This window comes from Gossypium hirsutum, chromosome A06 (assembly GCF_007990345.1).
Source record: "Gossypium hirsutum isolate 1008001.06 chromosome A06, Gossypium_hirsutum_v2.1, whole genome shotgun sequence".
Taxonomy (NCBI): Eukaryota; Viridiplantae; Streptophyta; class Magnoliopsida; order Malvales; family Malvaceae; genus Gossypium; species Gossypium hirsutum.
Genome location: NC_053429.1, coordinates 86,598,134 through 86,618,666, shown reverse-complemented (window position 1 = coordinate 86,618,666; position 20,533 = coordinate 86,598,134).

Sequence of the window (20,533 nt, the reverse complement as noted above, 5' to 3'; positions counted from 1 at the left end):
TTATGTGTTTAAGGTATGTAAATATATATGTATTAACTGGGTTCCATCAAATCTGATGGCATGTATCTGTTTTGAAATGTTTTGTATGAGTTTATGATGTATAAATATGTTAAATTGTAAAACTCTGAATTTGATATTTGACCATGCATGTGACATTGTGGTTTTTCTGGTTTAAGTGATTCATATTATAATATATCTATCTACAAAGCATGAAAGCCCATGTTTACTAGTTTCTGTTAAGTATATGAATGCATGTTCAACATGCTTATTGTTTTGATTTTGTACCTGTATTCAATATCACATTGCATTGGGGTGGGATATGATATGTGATGGAGGAAGTGTGGTTCTGGTAGTATTCTTGCATCTTCTGGTGGTGTAATCGCAATATCTGTTATGGCAGCTTGACTGCAATTTTAGTGGTTTGACCACATATATTTGATTCTGGCGGATTAACGCAACATTTCTGTTTAACAGTTTAGCTACACTTATATGAGTGGCATACCACCATGACCTGATGTGATTGGATGGATGGACTCTTGTAGTCCTAATTGGTGTGATTGATTGGACAGAGCAGGTGTGTAGCGGATGAGGGTAGGATTTGTGTCTACATCTATATTTAAATCTATGTCTGCATTTGTATCCGAACTTGTATATGCATCAGTGTTTGATTATGATAATACATCTGATTCCGTATGTGAGAATATGTTTGAGTCTGTATTTGAAAATGTATATGTTTGTGTATGTGTTCTGACTTGTTGCTTGGGATGTGTTACACACTGGGCTTTTAGTTCACTCATGCTGGAGCTCGGGCTGTTTACTCAGTTAATTAAAATATAGTGATTTTCGTACTATCTTTTTTTTGGGGAGGGGATTGCAATATGTTTTTGGCTTGTTTTGGTTTTTGTTTAAATCGCTGGTAGTTGATATTTTCGAATGTAAATATGCAAAATCACATGAGTTAACAAAATGGACTTCAGTTTTCAAAGCTAGAACTCTGAAAATTTTTCCGCTGCAAATTAAGTAATTTCTTAAGGTTTTTTTGTAAACAAATAAATAGCTTATAATGAATGTTTGCCAAATTAATATTTTCTAAACACTTACTGAAATGGGAAGTTTTCAAACGATATCAAGTTAAGAGTTATACTATAAAATAAATAAGCTCTGTGCATAATTTTTGAAATAACATACAAGTGTTTTGCTAAAAGTATTATTTTCAGAATTCTTGGTTTCTAAAGTTGGGACTAAAACTTTTGGGTTTTTTAACAAACTAATGTAATTTTTTCAGATTCGGTCGTAACATCTAGATTGGGTTTGAGGTATTATAAGGTATTTGTTATTACCATATAAAACCTATTTTTATTCTCAATGAGCCGATGCTTGTTTTAGAGATGTTAAACAAACATGTTAGTTATTCAACGCTCTTTAATTGCTAAGTATAATGGATGGCTGGCAAGTAGGGATGAGCAAAACTCGATTCGACTTGATAAGATCGAAAAAATTCAAATTTTGAGTTAAACAAATCGAGTTATTCGAGTTAATCGAGTTATTCGAGTCAACTCAAATTTTTTTCAAATTTTGAGTATAATTCGAATAATTCGAATATCAAACTATAATATTTTACATTTTTACCCTAAACTCCCAAACTTTTTTACTTTTTCCTAAAAACTTTTACTCCTTCCCACTTTCCCCCCAAAACTTTTACTTCCCTCCCAGCCTAACCCCCAATCTACCCAAAATCCATTCCCCACCAAAATTTTACTCTCCCATTTACTTCTTCTCAAAATTTTACTCCCAAAAACCCTTAAAACTTTTTATTTTCCCCAAAAATTTTTACTCCCTCCCACTTTCCTCCTAAAACTTTTACTCCCTTCCCATCCCACCTCCCATCTACCCCAAACCCACCCCCTAAATTTTTTTAACATTTTTCCTCCAAAATTTTACTCCCCCCTATTTACTTTTCCTCAAACTTTTATTGGCCAAAACCTTTTATTTCCCCCCTAAACTTTTACTTCTCACCCTTTACTCTCAAATAAAAAATCAAAATTATCCAAAAAAAATCACTAAACATAAATAGTAATAATTTTATTTATATCTACTATTATATTATTAAATTAAATTTCACATTTTATATTATTTATATTGTTGAATTGTTTAGTCATATTGAATATTTATATTAAAATTGATTTATTAATTATGCCATAAAATATTCATGTTAAAATTTTATATTGGTATTAATTTCACATTTTATCTTTAAAATAACTTTTATTAAAAAATCACATTTTTACATTTAATATATTTTTTAATTCCAAAATACATAGTGACAAGAATTTGAAGATAATTGCATTAACTGAGCAAGCAAAGAAGCTAACCCGTATATAAAAGATTAATAAATAAATTATGAGGTGATAAAAGTTAATAAAAATTTTGATTAATGTGGATAAATTTTATTACGATGGGTGACAGTAGTTACAAGGACCCAAATTTATTTTTTAAAATTTAACTCGAACAAATATATTCGATTCGAATTCCATCTCACTCGATCGATTCGAGAAAATTTCAAATCAAATTAGGATGATAAAATATGATTCGTCAATTCAATTTTAACTCAAATATTTTTCATTCGATTCAATCAAACGCTTACCTTTACTGGCAAAAAGTGAAAAACTAAAACAAAAGAGCATTATAGAAAGTAACAATATTTGGTGCATTGTTGGCATGATGGAAAGGTTATTATTAGATTTTTCTATTTTTTATTTTTTTTAGGACAAACATATAATATTATGAATTATTTTTTAGTTTATTTGGTTGGGAGGTTGGATTTAATTCACTACAAAAATTATTGACTCTTAGTGCACAGTTAAGAGGAAGATTAAAAAAAAAAAACCTTGAGTTTCCAATTTAACAGTGTTAATGACGGTATTTATTTATGCATCCATACTTACATTTACAAATTGGACACTAATGGCTTGTTGCTAAAACCCCAAATCTTTCACATTTACTTTAATAATTAATTTAACATACCTAATAGCCTACTACTACTAACAAATTAGGATGAAACGTATTTGATTTTGTTGTTGTAATCGGTGTTATGAGTTGCAATGGTTGATTTGTTGTTGAAATTCTAGATTATTTCAACTACTTAGATTATTACTAAGTTTCATGTTTTAGCCCCCAAAAATATACAATACAAATAAATTTTTAATATAAAAATTAATATAGTTACATACAACTATTTTTTTTTTGTTGAGTAGAGTAAAATCTTCATATGATCAAACAAAACTTACTTTAATTTTAAATAATGTTAATATACAATGAAAGTGGCAAAAAATCAAGTAGATAAATAGTAGAAATTAGTTACATAGAAATCGCATTGTGGTGGGTTTTAGGCTTTTATTGAGGACTTTTGTGATCAACATGGCCAATGGATGGCGACTTGATCAATTGCAACTTGTTTATCCTTGCTTTCTCCCTTATATCCATCGTTTGTTAGCCCAATGACAAGTTGCTATACCAAAATGTTCAAGGATTATGTGATTGTATACGTTATGTGTGTATATATACATGCATTCTCTTAAATAAATTATAAAGAAATATTTTGAAAATATTTTACATTTTTTTATCAAGAAAGAGTTATTATTTTTGATGATTAAAAACCGTAAATCATTGTTCAAGGATCATCGTCTTTTTGCATGTTTTGTGTGTTTGCTTAAGGACAAGTAAAGACTTAAGTGTCGGAGTTTGATCTATTGTAAATTGACATGTTAAATTAGGCTCTTCATTACACTTAACAAGCTTGTTTTGATCAATTTATATGTTTTGATTTAGTTTTTGTTTTTTGCTTTAATAAATGATATGTTATTTTTTTAACACTTTTGAGATCCGAAATGACCAAATTCACCGTCAAGGACCTAATGATTGATTGAGTGATGTAAGAGCTTGATGGTGGCCTGGTGAAAGCATCGCCAAAGATAGAGGCATCACGATATCAAAGCGTGGAAGCCACAACACCTCTGACAGGCTCGAATTGAAGAAGAACAGGGACCATCTATAGTGATGTCACGATATCCTACCCTGGGTATGACCGCCTCCCAATGTACTAATGCCGGAAGTGAGAATACTGTAGCTAAAGATATGAATTAAGGCAGTGTCTGCAAGTATACAGGTCATGTTATAATATAATTTTCACAACGAAGTATTGGAGTACTCCGATGATCGTACCCAAGGGAGGCAAGACTAAACTAATATTAACTTCTACGCGAATGAGTTTAGTTAGTAATTTAATTTAATTATATTATGATTGATCCTAAAGTGATGAGAAAAACTACTTTATAAAATTAATAAAAACTATTTGATAGTAATTGACTTTTCATTAAGGAATATGTAATGGTTACCATGAGATAAAATAGGATCATATTGGGATAACATATTTATCTCAAAAAGACAAAGGATACCCTATGAGGGTAACACACTAATGACAAAGTCATTGGATGAGCACTAATCGAGTTGCTTCATAATGATATGTCATTAGGGAGAGCTCAGTCACGATACTATAGTAGAATGATGTAATAGCCCGGTTTAGACCCTAGTCGAAATAGTAGTTTTGGGATCACAAATCGAAGTCAAAAAAATATTTAAATATTATTTTCTGTGTTTATAGTATGTGGTTAAGCATGTGTGAAAGTTTCGTATGAAAATTTAATCGATTGTGTGATTAACTTCTAAATTGCTATGTCTTTATGTATATGGAGTCCTTATGATGCAATTATTCTACTGAATTAATGTAAGGACATTAATAGACATGAGATAGTGGAATTATAATGAAAATAATAAGGCTAAATTGGTAAATGATGAATAAATGTTTATTAATCAAACAAAACATAATTTTTGCTTCATTTGTTCATCATTTTGCTGAAAAACACAAAGAAAAAGAAAGAAAGAATACAAGCTAGGGTTCGGCTATTGTTCACTTTGATTTAGGTATGTATTTTGTTCTGTTTTTGATAATTTCTATGTTTTTGTGATCGTTGCTCTGTATACTATCAAGCCCATGTCTGAATTTTGGAAATTGTTAATGATTTTGAGTTGAGTCATTGATGAAATTATGAGTCTTATGAAGTTTGATGATGGTAAATTAAATATATGTGTTGGGTTAATATATTTTGTCTTTGAATTTTTGATGAATTTGAGTAATTTGGGTTAAATTGTAAAAATGGTATTTTAAGGGACTAAAATGTGAAATAAATGAAACATATAGGATTATATGAAAACCATGTATATTCAGCTCAGCAAGTGTGTATGGAAATTTTGTGTATTTTTTGATTTTGTGAATTAGGGACTAAAATGTGAAAAAGTGAAAATGTGAGGACTAATTTGTAAAATGCCCTAAATATGTGTTTTTGGATTGAACTGAATGAATGTGAGTTTGAATAAGTTAAATTTGAATGTGTTTAGATCAAGAACCAAAGAAAACTGAATTAGATCGGGGGAAAATAGAAGTCGTTGAATAGTTGCTCGTTTCCATTCATTTCCGTACAAGGTAAGTCGATATACAAATAAATATGTTTTGAATTGAATTATTAATGTTTATATGCTATTGAAAAAAGATAAATGAGTACATGAGTTGAGCATGAGATATCCGAGAAAGTGTCAACAAAGTTTCGACGTCCGAAAAGTCTCATATGAACCATAGGAATAGTAAGGATACATATGTCATGACATAGGATTCGAAATGTGATTTCATGTAAGACCACGTCTGGGACGTTGGAATCAACTTATGATTTACGTGTAAGACCATGTCTGGGACATTAGCATCATATTTGATTTTGTGTAAGACCCTGTCTGCGATAGTGGCATCAATATTTGATTACATGTAATACTACGTCTGAGACGTTTGCATTTTATGATTTTTCTGAGTTATCTGAGTATCCTTATTGATTCCGAACAATTCAACGGGCATTCCGAGAAATGAATGATTATGTGAACATGTATACGAATTAGGTACGTTTGAAATGTATACTAAGATTGAGAATGAAAGGTAAGCATATGTATATATGTAAACATATGAAATATGTTTGTATTATGTGAAAATGTAATGTACATATGAGCAAATGGTTATGATTTATGATAAGTTGACATTGATTTATGCCATGATTTATGTACATATGTAATGTACAATTTAGCTAAATACGAAATATGAACTTGACATTGATTTATGCCATGATTTATACAAATGATTTGGTTTATAGTTGTGCTTTATGATAAGTTTATTTGTATATGGCTTACTATGCTTTTGAAAGCTTACTTTGTGTATGTTTGCATTTTTTTTATATATCGAGGCTATTAGGAGTTCGTGGATTGTCGAGGATCATCACCACACTATAGAACTCTATTTTGGTACCTTTTGAAAAGGTGAATATTGAAGTATGACATGTATAGGCTAGAAGTATTTGAATATGTTTTGTAATGTGTATATCTAGCCATGTGATATGGCTTGGTTATGGATGTGATTATGAATGAATATTGATATATGCTTTGTGTTCAAAAATGGTATGTTTTGATGCACACTTGAGTGACCAAATGAAATGGTCAATTTTGGTAGGTTGTGGTATGTGTCTATTTTGAAATTCGGTAATATTTTGGCATAAGAATGAATGAAGTAATTTGAGATTATTAATCATATATTTTGGTATGATTTTTGGCTTAGGATTTGGCATGATTTGGTATGGTTATAAGCATGAAATTGGCTGTTAATGATATGGTATAAATGGTGTATGTTTTGATGTATGTATTGGTTGGAAATTGTTATGAAATATGGCTAGTTTTATACTTGTAGGGATGACCCAAATTGGGTTGCAAATTGGCTTTGCAAATAGCCTATTTTTGTCCACACGAGTAAAGACACGGGCATGTGTCTCAGTCCTGTGTGATTGTAACACCCCTTACCTGTACCCGAGACTGGGGCAAGGTAAGAGGCATTATCATACACAAACGAGACACTTCCAGAAAATGCGGACTATTAAATTTCATTTCAATTTAAAGTCGATCGAACAAAATCATCTTATCCCCATTATAGACCTACGAGGTCCAAAACATGCATTAAATGTGATCTGAAACTAAGCCGGGAACTTTGGAAAAACTTTCAAAAATTTCTAGGTTTAAGCCTCACACGCCCGTGTGGAGGCAATGCGCACACCCGTGGCATTGAGACATGCCCGTGTCCCTTACCTGTGTTGAATTATTGGAATTTATTTTTCATTTCGAACCTACAGGGGTTTTCACATGGCCAAGCACACGCCCGTGTCCCTGGCCCGTGTTCCTTACACAGCCTAGACACGCCTGTGTCATAGCCCGTGTCCAAAACCCTAGACATTTTGTTTATGATGTCATCATTCATCTAGGTGCACACAGCCAAGGCACACGCCTGTGTGCTAAGCTGTGTCCTCCACATAGCTAAGACACACAGCTGTGTCACTACCCGTGTGTTTACTACCATGCAAACTGACCTAAAAATTTTAAGTGTAGGGGACATACGGCTGAGCGACACGCTCAAGAGGCTGGTCGTGTTTCACATAAGGCCTAGACTCATGCCCGTGTGTCTACCCGTGTGGACCATTTTAAAGGCTATTTTTTCAAGCCTTTTAGTAACCCTTAAACATCCATTCACGCTCACATATTCCTTTAACAACCAACATGGTATAGGTATGCCCTTAAAACCTTCTTGGCCAAGGTCATACATGTTACTACATGTCTCATTTTATCCTATGATAATATTACCCTCTTTGTGTTGGGGTTACCATTTCAACAATCACATATTTTTGTACTTGGCACATTTTATAACTCATGCCGATTATGACCTAAACCATTTCCAAGTGATATGGCCACTTTTCACATATCTATTCATGGTATATAACATAGTAGGCATTCACATGAAACATTCAAGCATAACAATGCACATTTAATAGGTTTACAACCTACATCAAAATGAGCCATATCTCATGGCCATATACAAAATGAGTAAGCATATCATATAAGCCCTTACATTGGCTAGAAAAATGACACATATAACAAAATAACCAAAAAACTTATACATGCAACTATAACAAAATAAAAGTTTCTATATACCGAAGCAAGACAAATAGATTGTGTGATGATTTCTCCAATCGTCTTCCAACCTTCACGAGTCCGTGTGCTCTATAAGACAAGGGAAAAGAGAGGAGGGATAAGCATTACCATGCTTAGTAAGTTCAAATAACTGGAAAGCAAACTTACCGGCTATTTAGCATACAACTATAATACATATTCATGCCAATATGCATAGTATAATTTCCTATCACATGTACTCAATAATCAAGTTAGTCTCATATAGATACATTATAACATTATTCTTAGAAGAGCTCATCCATTCAATATTTCCATTCTTTATTTCTCATGTTAATCCCGTTGAATTTCTCAGAATTCTCGATGGATAGCCCAATTTCCGTCAAGTTATACAAGTGATCATCTCAAGTACACACTCCCACGAACCTTACATCTTACGGCGGGACAACTAGTCCAGGATAAATCCCACATAGTATCAACTCACAGAGCATTGTCGGGATTACCAGTCTAGGCTAAATCTCTTTCAACGACAATTTCTCTCATAAACTTGGATCTGAATTGCCAGTCCAGGCTAAATTCAGTCCTCAATCAGATTACCCGTCCGAGCTAAATCCTTATTGCACCCATATTCTTTGGGAGGCTTGATCACTCAAGGATCACCCGTCCAGGCTAGATCCTTTCTATATTGAGATAAGCGGATTACCCGTCTGGGCTAAATCTTTCTCTGCAACACATGCAGGATTTCAAGTCATGTAAGCCATAATTTAACCATCGGATTTCCCTTTTTATTTCAACCAGGACATTTATCATCTTTTCATTTGTACTAGCATGTCTTATGGATTATCATGCAATGAACATCTAATTACCATACATTCAAGAACATGCATTTTTAAGTATATTAAGAGTTTACTTCGGGTTATACGAACTTACCTGGTAGTCATTTCGGATTCATGTCTCGGTTATTCCGAAACCTTTCGTTTTCCATTGTCGACCTTCGGACTTGGTTCCTCGGGGTCTATATCAAAAAAATTAGACTCTTAATACATCACATTTTTGAGTTTAGGATTAAAACTCATCCTAAGGCAAATTGACTATTTTTCCCTAACCTTTCACTCTTTTACAAATTAGTCCTAAGGTTCGTTTAGTGAAATGCATGTAATTCCCTGGCTACCCAAGCCTCGCCGAATGTTATTCACGCTTATAGCAGCCCATGTTTTTCCTTCATTATATATTTTTCTACCCATTTTCACAACTTTTACAATTTAGTCCTTTAAGTTATTTCTCTGAAAAACCACTTAGTAAAAGTTGTTTACCATCCTTTAAACTCTCATATTCCTTCATAAATCATCAAAACACAAACATCTCATGCATGGTTAATTTCCTAAGCATGAACCCTAGCATGAGATATGGGTAGAAAAAGAAAGTGCATGTTACGAGGGTCTCAAAATTACGAATAACATTAAAAACGGGGCAAGGGTTGACTTACTATCAAGCTTGAAATGTTGGAAAACCCTAGCTATGAAGACCCTTAGAATTTCGACATCATGGAGAAGAAAATGAGCTGATTTTAGCTTGATTTTTCCCTTTTTATTTAGTTTATTACCAAATGACCAAAATGTCCTTCCTTACTAAACTTCTAAAATTTTCCATACATGCCCATTTTTGTCCAAAAACTAATAAATTGGGTAAATTACTCTTTAAGGACCTCTAATTAATACTCCAAATAAATTTCATACAAATTGCTTCTACAACCCAAGTTTTGCAATTTATTCAAATTGGTCCTTAATTTCCAATTGGACACCTTGCACATAGAATTTCTTTATGAAACTTCAACACATGCTTATTATCATAACCTAGACCTTTAATGATCATAAAATAATTATTTTAACGTCAGATTTGTGGTCCCAAAATGACTATTCTGACTAGGCCCTAATTCAGGATGTTATAGTGACACACGGTTATGTGACACGGCCGTGTGTCCCCTTGGGTGCCCTACGATTTTAAGTCAGTATACCTTATAGTTTTGACACGGCCTAAACACATGGGTGTGTTTATTGGTCATGTGTGGCACACGGGTTGGTACATGGGCGTGTGGTTGGCCGTTTGACCCAAGTCAGTAGCCTCCCTAATTTTCACATGGCCTGGCACACGAGCATGTCATGTGGCCATGTGGTCAAGTCAGTATGTATGCCCTATTTTGCCACGGCTAGACACACGGGCATGTTGAATGCCATGTGAGGCACACGACCTGTTCACACGGGCGTGTGACCTTTATAACTTTGAAAAATGTTTAAGTTTCGAAAAATTTTGTATGAGCTCGGTTTAGTCCCGACCCCTTTCTAAAGCATGTTTAGGGTCTCAAAGACCTATATAAGGGACAATTGAAAATGATTATTATATGTTTTGATTATGTTATGCTTAAGTATATGCGAATTGTTTTGATATGTCTGGTAGTGCCTCTTAACCCTAGTCCGGCGACTGTTACGGGTTAGGAGTGGTACAAATGACTTCGTGACTAAATGATTTTATAATTAACAGGTGAAAAATGAACTTAATTATAAATCATTTGAGCCCTAATTTTATATGTCTAATCGATTTCCCCATTAGCTTATTGAAATAAAAAATAAATTGCATGTTGAATAAGTGAACAGAAACGGATAGAGATGGTAAAGTTAGAGAAATAAGAGACATTCAAAAATGAATGTGGTTTTCTCTAAATGGAAATGACCTAGAAAACGAATTTATGGTTTTTCAAATTATTATTAATTAAATAATTGAAGTTAGAAAGTGTAAATAAATTTATTGGTCATTGTAAAATTCGTTGAATGTAAAAATATTAAATATATTTTCTCATATATTCTTTTGCATAAAGTCGTCATGATTTTAATGAAATTAGAATTAGGTTGAGAAAACTATTTAATTGGAAAATTAACTTATTTAAATTAAATTAAGATGTTTATTTCAGGAAATAGAAAAATAAATATCAGGTTGGACTGAATTGTAAAGTACAATGTTAAAAGTATAAGAAGTACTTGTAATTGGACCCAATATGGAAGATGTAACACCCTTGCCCGTATCCCTCTCCGGAACAGGGTTCGAGGTGCTACCAGATTTAAACTCATCCATTTATATAAAACCAGACCGTAAAAATTTTTAATCAATTTTAAACTTTTCATACACATGTATATTATCCTTTAATCAGGCTTACAAGGCCCAAAATATTCATGAGGTATTATTAAATATTTACCAATATCTTAGTCTTGTATCATTTACTTACTCAACTTTACAACCCTATACATGCCATAGACTCGAAACACTAAGATTTACTTACGCCGATAGCGTAGACTTGACAATGTGATAATATCTCTGACGGCCTCCAACCCGAGCTAACCTGGCAACCCTAGGGAATATGGGAAAGAAAAGGGGAGTAAGCTTTACGCTTAGTAAGTTCATAAGAAAACAATAAGCAACTCATTAACAAGTTTTATCAATGTTTACAACATAATCACAAATTCACTACAAGTTGTCTTCATGAGCAATAGTCACTAAACTATTTATAACTGGAGCTACAAAACTCCAAATCAATTTCCGTTAATTTTCCATGAAAATAGACTCATATATCTTCTATCCATAAAATTTTCAGAATTTTAGGTTTGGCCAATCAATACCATATTTTTCTTAAAGTTTCCCCTATTTCACTGTTTGACTAATCTGACCACTCTTCACTACGAATCAAATTTCTCATTGTACAGAATTAAAAATATGTTCTATTTGATTTCATTTGAAACTAGACTCATTAAGGAGTGTAAGCATATAAATTGTATCTTATAACCATTTTTGTACAAATTATAATGATTTTCTAAACACAGAACAGGGGACCCCGAAGTCATTTGACTCTATCCCACGCCACTTCAAATATCTCATTATCAGCAATTCTTTTGCTTACACGATTTCTTTTATAAGAAGCTAGACTCATTAAGCTTTAATTACATAATTTATTCAGCTTCTAACTCAACTCCAAATATTTATGGTGATTTTCCAAAATCACGTTACTGCTGCTGTCCCAAGCAGATTTATTACAAATTTACTCTTTCACACATTCTTTGCATTCACATTATTTAAACATGTATATCACCAATCAATTTCATCACATATCTATAATTTCACTCAAGCATAATCTCAATACAATACATCATGCTCAATGATTCGCACAAACCATTCAAATTAGCAATTATAAGATGATTCCGTACATAGTCCACCCTTATCGATAATTTACGATGGTTTTGCCCTTACTCACATATATGACATATGCATTTTCAACTATGCTTCTCATTTCACATTCATGATTCAATTCCAATCGATCTAACATGCATAAGAATATATCACATAACTGGCCAACTTAATGCATTGAACAAATTCAATTGCCGATTTAACACAAGGTCTCATAGTCTTAGACTTTTATCAAATCACCGGCATTTAGCCTACTAGGTTTTAAACCTGATAATATTATTCACCAGCTTAAAGCTTGCTAGGCTCAAAGCCCAAATATCACCATTACAAAGTCGTCTCATAAACAATTCATATAATATAGCATGTATATCTGTTCACTTTGCTCTATTTAATCATTCAATCACAATTTATAATTTCCCTTTGAATCATTCGATATTTTGCACACTAAGTGTTATTCTCAATATCTCGCACGCTAAGTGCCATTCTGAATATTTCGTACACTGAGTACCATATTTGATTGCCCCACACACTAAATGCCACATTTTGTCAATATGTCGTCAGACATTAAAATATTCACGTATATACAATTTATACAATATTAAAGCATTAGAAACATCAATTTAACAATGCTTATTGCACACGAACTTACTTGGCTAAATTGTAGAGATACCAAAGTTCAGGGGCATTTTGGTAATTTTCTCATTTTTCTCGATTTTCCACCCGATCTTGATCTAAATTAATAATTTCATTCAGTATATTAATTTAGACATTAAAACACCTCATTTCATACAATTTGGTCATTTTTGTCATTTTTACAAAATTACCCCTAAAGTTTTACTTTTATTCATTTTAGTCCCTGAGCTCAAAACATGCAAATTAACCATTTTAACCATAATTAAGCTTAGCCAAATGTTCATGGTATCAAAACAGTCCATAATTCACTTTATGGAAAAATTATAATTTTGCCCCTAATATTTTAACTTCTTTACAATTTAGTCCCTATATCATAAAAATGCAAATTCATGAAATTGAGTAAAATTCTACTATAGACGAATATCACTAGTGTCTCTAGCAGCCCGCACATTTCATTTATTTGACATTTTAACCACAAAGTTTTCACATTTATCAATTTAGCCCTTAATTGTCAATTTCACAAAAATTCATTTAACAAAAAGTGTTTAACTATCAACAATGACTCATATTTTTCCATTAAACTTCAAAGCCCTATTATACTCATCAATGGAAAATATCAAACTATTCAATGGTTTTGCAAAATAGTCCCCTCATTAGATAGATTAAGCAACAACGATCCCAAAAATATAAAAATAATTAAAAACGGGACTAGAAATGCCTACCATGCATTAGCTGAAAGTTGGAAGCTTCTTCCATGGCTTTTCAAGCCTTCATATTCGGCTGGTAAAAAAAGAATGAAAAAGATGACACCTTGATTCTTTTATTATATTCATTTTATTATTATTTTTAACCAATTTACAATATTAACCTTTATACACTTTATTTATTACACCAAATGCCAAGCCATCATATCCCACTATCTCTTTAATGGGATAATTACCAAATAAGGACTTCTACTTTTAAGTTCTATATCTATTTAATACCTTTAGGTTATAGAACACAACTTTTTCACTTTACACAATTTAGTCCTTTTTGTTTAATTAACTATCGAAATGATAAAATTTTTCAACGAAACTTTAATACCATCTTATTGCCACTACGTAAATATTTATAAAAATATTTACGACTCAGTTTATAGAAACAAGGTCCCGATACCTCATTTTCTAAACCCACTTGACCTTAGGGTATACCACTTGAACTTAATAAATCGCTTATAAAACAAAAATCACAATATCAAAAACATTTTTAAAATCACAATTAACTCGTAAATATTAAATATAATATTTACCAACCTACTCGTTCAGATTTGGTGGCCCCGAAACCACTGTTCCGATCAACCCTAAAAAAAGGGCTGTTACAGAAGATGCCTAAAGTCCCTCTATTTAGAAGGAGGGATGACAAACCCTAGTTTGTTTAACTAGGGTTGTCACCCCACCTAATCCTAGTTAGACTAGGAGTTCATTTTTCTATTAAAATAGGCTTCTACTATTCAACAAGGGTTTCGCCTCTTCTTCTTATAAATAGATGGCACCAGTAGGGCTAACATACAAAACTTTAAGATAATGTTATTCTACCAGAAAGAGATTTTATTATCTAAGTATTAATTCTATTTTCCAAAATAATAATTCTAATGATTTCTATTGAGAAAGATTTTGCTTTCACACTGAAAGTAAAGAAAATTATTTATGGTTCTGTGTTTGATTTCAATCGTTTGAGCCCACACTTGAAGCAATTTGTGGTACAAGAATAGTAGAGAAGGTTATTCGGTAGAATGCCAGGAATGACACTGATCCGTCTAGACAAAAACACAAGTGCTATTTTGATAAATATTTTATTGTTATAAATATCACAAACCAAAATGATTTTCAAAATTTTTATTTTCCTCTATGCAAGAAAGTCATTTTCAAACTGAATTTTTTTCCAACAGAAAGTCCATAATTTGTAAATCTACAATTGTCAAGGGAATGACCCTTGTAAACTTGGTAGAATAGTTAGGAAATGATTGACATATCAATTAGGGACTAGATTGCACAACTTGGAACATCAATGTGTATTTGTAACGATGATGTGTTGTGATGTCTTTGTTGTTGGACAAAACACATTAGCGAACAAAATAGATAAATATAAATAAAAAATACTTATATATATAAAATAAAATATAAATATAATAATTTATATTTCAATTGTCAAATACATAAACAATAAAACCATAATAAAAAGTTGAAATCGAAAATAAGAATAGAGATTTACTAAACGTTGAGGCATGTTTAGCACAGTTTCCTTAAAAAAAATATGGCCGCTCCTACGGTACTTAGAGAAACGTTGGTCAAATGTCTCCCAGGATACAACAATACAATGATCAAAACAGTAGCACCTTTGAAACGATCAACGAACAAACATTGTCTTTTTTCTATCACCGGAGCATTGGAAAATATAGAGACGAAAAGAAGAGTTTTTAGAGCAAAATGAATTAAGTGTGAGAAAGTATGAGTGCAGGAAAAATTCTACAAAATTCATAGCATTTTGTAGGCATTTAGTATGAAGGAATTTTGGAAATATCCACAAAATCTGCCATTAAAGAGGCCAATAAATTAATTTGATTAAAAATTAAATCAAATTTATTATAATCAAATAAATAAGATAAATATCCTTAAATAAATAAATTATGTTTGCTGAGGAAAAATAATTTTGTGTTGGGCTAAAACATCTCCCAGTTCTGCAAAAATTTGAGAGAACTATGCCCAATAGTCTCCTCGAGCAACCCCACTTCAATCTCACATAGGTGACTTATGTTGTTTGGCTCACCGAAACATACAATGGTCATTAAAAGCATTGCTTAACCTCTCCCATTTTTAGTGACTGTTTACATCTAGGAACCGACTTGGGATAAGAACCCCCATAGTGACCTCATAAGGTCTATGCAATTAGATTGTCCCTTTGAACCTAAATCTTGGGATCACTAGTCAACTAGGTTGGGTTTTCTTTTACATATTGCCTCTAATTTTCATGGGCTTTAGTCCCATTCATTTCAATGTTTAATCAACCTAATCTCGATTTAAACCTTTATTTAACAGATTTGCAATGTTATCTTTTGACTTTACAAAATCAATAGAGATAACTCTATTTGAGATCAGTTGTCTAACGATATTCTGTTGACGACGTATATGTCTCGACTTACCATTATACATTGTATTCTGTGCTCTACCAATTGTTACTTGGTTATCACAATACATATTATGGGCATAGGCTTTGGCTAGTTAGGAATATCCTCCAAAAAGTTTTGAAGTCATTTTACCTCTTTTCCAGATTTTTCTATGTGGATCTGGTTATACTCGTTTGTCTTGAGGATTTCCATGACACAGCTCCTCCTCCCAATGTAAAGACATATCCACTTGCGGCTTTGGTATCTTGAATATTAGATATCCAACTGGCATCAGAGAATCCTACGAAAATAGTAGGATCTCTGGAATAAAGTAATCCATAGTCCCGAGTATATCTGAGAAATCTTAGTATCCTTACAATTGCTTTCTAGTGGTTTTCACCTAGATTGCTTGTGAATCTACTTAAACTACTCATGGTGAAAGTAATATCTAGTCTAGTACAGCTCATAAGGTACATTAGATTGCCTATGACCCTGACATATTCCGCTTAGTTAATGTTTTCACCTTTGTTTTTAAACAGATGTTGGCTCGTATCTATTGGAGTTCTGGCTATGCCAGAATCATCTTTGCTAAATTTCCTAAGAATCTTGTCCACATAGTGTGACTGAGTCAATATGTGACCTTCGAATGACCTTTTAATTTTGATACCCAAAATCACATCAGCTAGTCACATATCTTTCATGTTAAATCTTGAATTTAACATGTCTTTGATACGTTTTACCATTTCATTATTACTTCCAACAATGAGTACGTCATCAACATATAAGCATAGGATTATATATCCAATATCGGTAATTTTGGCATACATACATTTGTCACACTTATTAATCTTGAAGCCATTTGTGATCATGACATTATTAAGCTTTTCATGCCATTATTTTGGTGTTTGCTTAAGTCCATATAAAGGCTTCACTAATTTATAAACTTTCCTTTCTTGTCTTGGAATTACATGTCCCTCAGGTTGTACCATGTAGATTTCTTCATCAAGATCTCCATTTAGGAAAGTTGTTTTAACATCCATTTGATGTACTAGATTTCGTAAGATGGCAATTACAAGTATCATCCTTATGGAAGTTATTCTAGATACTGGAGAGAAAGTATCAAAGTAGTCAGGTCTTCCTTTTGTCTATAGGCTTTTATAACCAATCTAGCCTTGTACTTATCAATTTTTCCAACTACTTTCATTTTCCATTTGAAAATCCATTTAGAATTTAATGGTTTAATTCCCAGAGGAAGATCCACTAATTCCCATGTATGATTTTGCATGATGGAACCAATTTCACCTTTAATAGCATTTTTCCATGATGTACTGTCGAATGATCGTATAACAGTATTATACGTTTGAGGTTTGGCTTCTAGCATAATTAGAAAATTTGATCCAAAAGACTTTTCTACCCTTTCCTGTTTACTCCTCCTTGGTTTTGTCTCAGTTTCAGCCTCGTCAGGACTATTTTTATCTGAAATTCATTTTATGGAATTGAATAAACTTTTCTAGCTTTATAAGGGAAGATATTTTCAAAGAATAAAACATTTTCTAATTCCAATATGGTATTCTTATGAATGTCAGGATTTTTTGGTTCATACACAAGAAACCTATATGCATTGCTATGATCTGCATAGCTAATAAAAATTCAATTCACCGTTTTAGACCTATTTTCACTTGCTTTGGTAATAGAGTCATTACCTTAGCAAGACACCCCCACACATTCAAGTGGTTGTAGGAAGGTTTTGTACCTTTCCATAACTCATATGATGTTTTGTCCCTTTTCTTGTGAGGAATCTTATTTAAAAGATAATTAGCTGATAGAATAGCTTCTCCTCACATGTTTTGTGATAACCCAGAGCTTCCTAGCAATGCGTTCATCATTTCCTTTAAAGTTTGATTTTTTCGCTCGACTACTCCATTTGATTGAGAATAGTATGGTGGTGTCATTTCATGAATAATACCATGTTGTGCACAGTATTCACTGAATGGTTCAACATATTCACCACCACGATCACTTCTCACCATCTTAATCTTTTTATTAAGTTGGTTTTCAACTTTCTGCTTATAGAGAATAAATTTATTTATAGCTTCGTCTTTGCTCTTAAGCAAATACACGTAGTAATATTTTAAGCTATCATCAATTAAGGTAATAAAATATTTATTCCCTCGTCTCGTTTGAACAAACTTTAAGTCACAAACATCGCTATGTATTAGATCAATTGGTTCTGTGCTTCTATTAACAGTTTGAAATGAAGACTTGTTAATTTTGTCCCAACACAAGTTTCACATTTATGTTTATAATTAATATGAAAGGAAGGAATGTGCTCCAAATTAATTAATCTACGTAAAATATCATAATTAACATGTATGAGCCTATCATGCCATAAATCAAATGACTCAAGCATATAAACAGAGGAAGAAGCGACATTTTTATTCATTTTCTTTACTTTTACAGAGATTACATTAAGTTTCCACATGTTATTTCATACATATCCCCTTCCCACAAACATTCCCTCTTAGACAAAACTAGCTTTTGGGATTCAAACACCATCTTAAAGCCGTGTACACTAAAGAGTGTCCCAAAAACAAGGTTCTTGCATATTGCCAGGCACATACAACATATTTTGAAGCTTGAGTTCTTTGTTAGAAGCCATCTTCAAGACCACAATACCTTCCCCTTGATCTTGGAAATTGTAGCATTGCCCATATAGAACTTCTCCCCATTTTCACAAGGTTCCAACTCAGAAAAGGAGTCTTTATCACAACAGATATGATGTGTGGCACCTGTATAAAGCCACCATTCTCTTGGATTTCAATCAACCATGTTGACTTCAGAAATCACAGGACATACGTCCATATCTTCCACACTATCGATGGGAATTTCCATTTTTTGTCAAGAAACAAAATCAGGATTAGAAAATTATCAAATTTTGCTAGATGACAGGAATCTAATAAAATTAAAAAAAGTTTCTACTGTCTAATAAAAAATATAATAAAATAATTCACTAGGTAAGTAACCCTAAAAGAGAGGTGGTGCACTCAGCACACTTAAATACGAAGTCTTTCAAAGAACCAATCCTAGAAATGCATCCTCATATTGTCTTTTTAATTCACAATTTCAACCACAATTAGGAAAAAAAAATAGAAAACTTCCCTTTGATTTTGCTAAAGGGCAGAATTAAAATTCTGAAACAAAATCAAAATCAATTTTTTTAAACTGCAAGATTAAATCCTGAAAAAAATTATATAATTAAATCAAAATAAATTCTGCTAAACGATGAGAATAAATCCTAAAACAGATTTTATTTAATTTAAAATAAATGTTCTTATATAAATAGACTATGTTTGCTAAGGAAAAATAATTTCGTGTTAGGCTGAAATATGAGGTGGTGCACTCAGCACGCTTAAATAACAAGTCTTTCAAAGAACCAATCCTAGACATGCATTCTCATAATGTCTTTTTAATTCACCACTGATAAATTTCTTTTTAATTCACAATTTCAAGCCACAATTAGGAAAAAAAATTTACCTTTGATTTTGTTAAACGGCAGAATTAAAATTCTGAAACAAAATCAAAATCAATTTTGTTAAATGGCAAGATTAAATCTCGAAACAAAATTATGTAATTAAATCAAAATAAATTCTATTAAATGGCCGGAATAAATTCTGAAATATAATTATTTGATTAAGTCTTCGTTTCGAAACAAATCAATATCGAAAAAATTCTTGTTAAACGGCGGCAATAAATCCCGAAATAGATTTTATTTAATTTAAGATAAATGTCATTATTTAAATAAATTATGTCTGCTAAGGAAAAATAATTTCGTGTTGGACTGAAATATGAGGTGGTGCACTAGGCACGCTTAAATACCAAGTCTTTCAAAGAACCAATTTTAGACATGCATTCTCATATTGTCCTTTTAATTCACTGTTAATAAATTTCTTTTTAATTAACAATTTCAAGCCACAATTAGGCAAAAAAATAAAAAAAATAGAAAATTTCCCTTTGATTTTGTTAAACAACAGAATTAAAATTCTAAAACAAAATCAAAAACAATTTTGTTAAACGGCAGGATTAAATCTTGAAACAAAATTATGTAATTAAATCAAAGTAAATTCTGTTAAACGGTGAGAATAAATCCTAAAACAGAATTATTTGATTAAGCCTTCATTTAGAAACAAATCAATATCGAAAAAAAATCTTGTTAAATGGCAATAATAAATCCCGAAACATATTTTATTTAATTTAATATAAATGTCCTTATATAAATAGATTATGCCTACTAAGGAAAAATAATTTCATGTGTGCTGAAATATGAGGTGGTGCACTAAGCACGCTTAAATACCAAGTCTTTCAAAGAACCAATGCTAGACATGCATTCTCATATTTTCTTTTTAATTCACCATTGATAATTTTTTTTTTAAT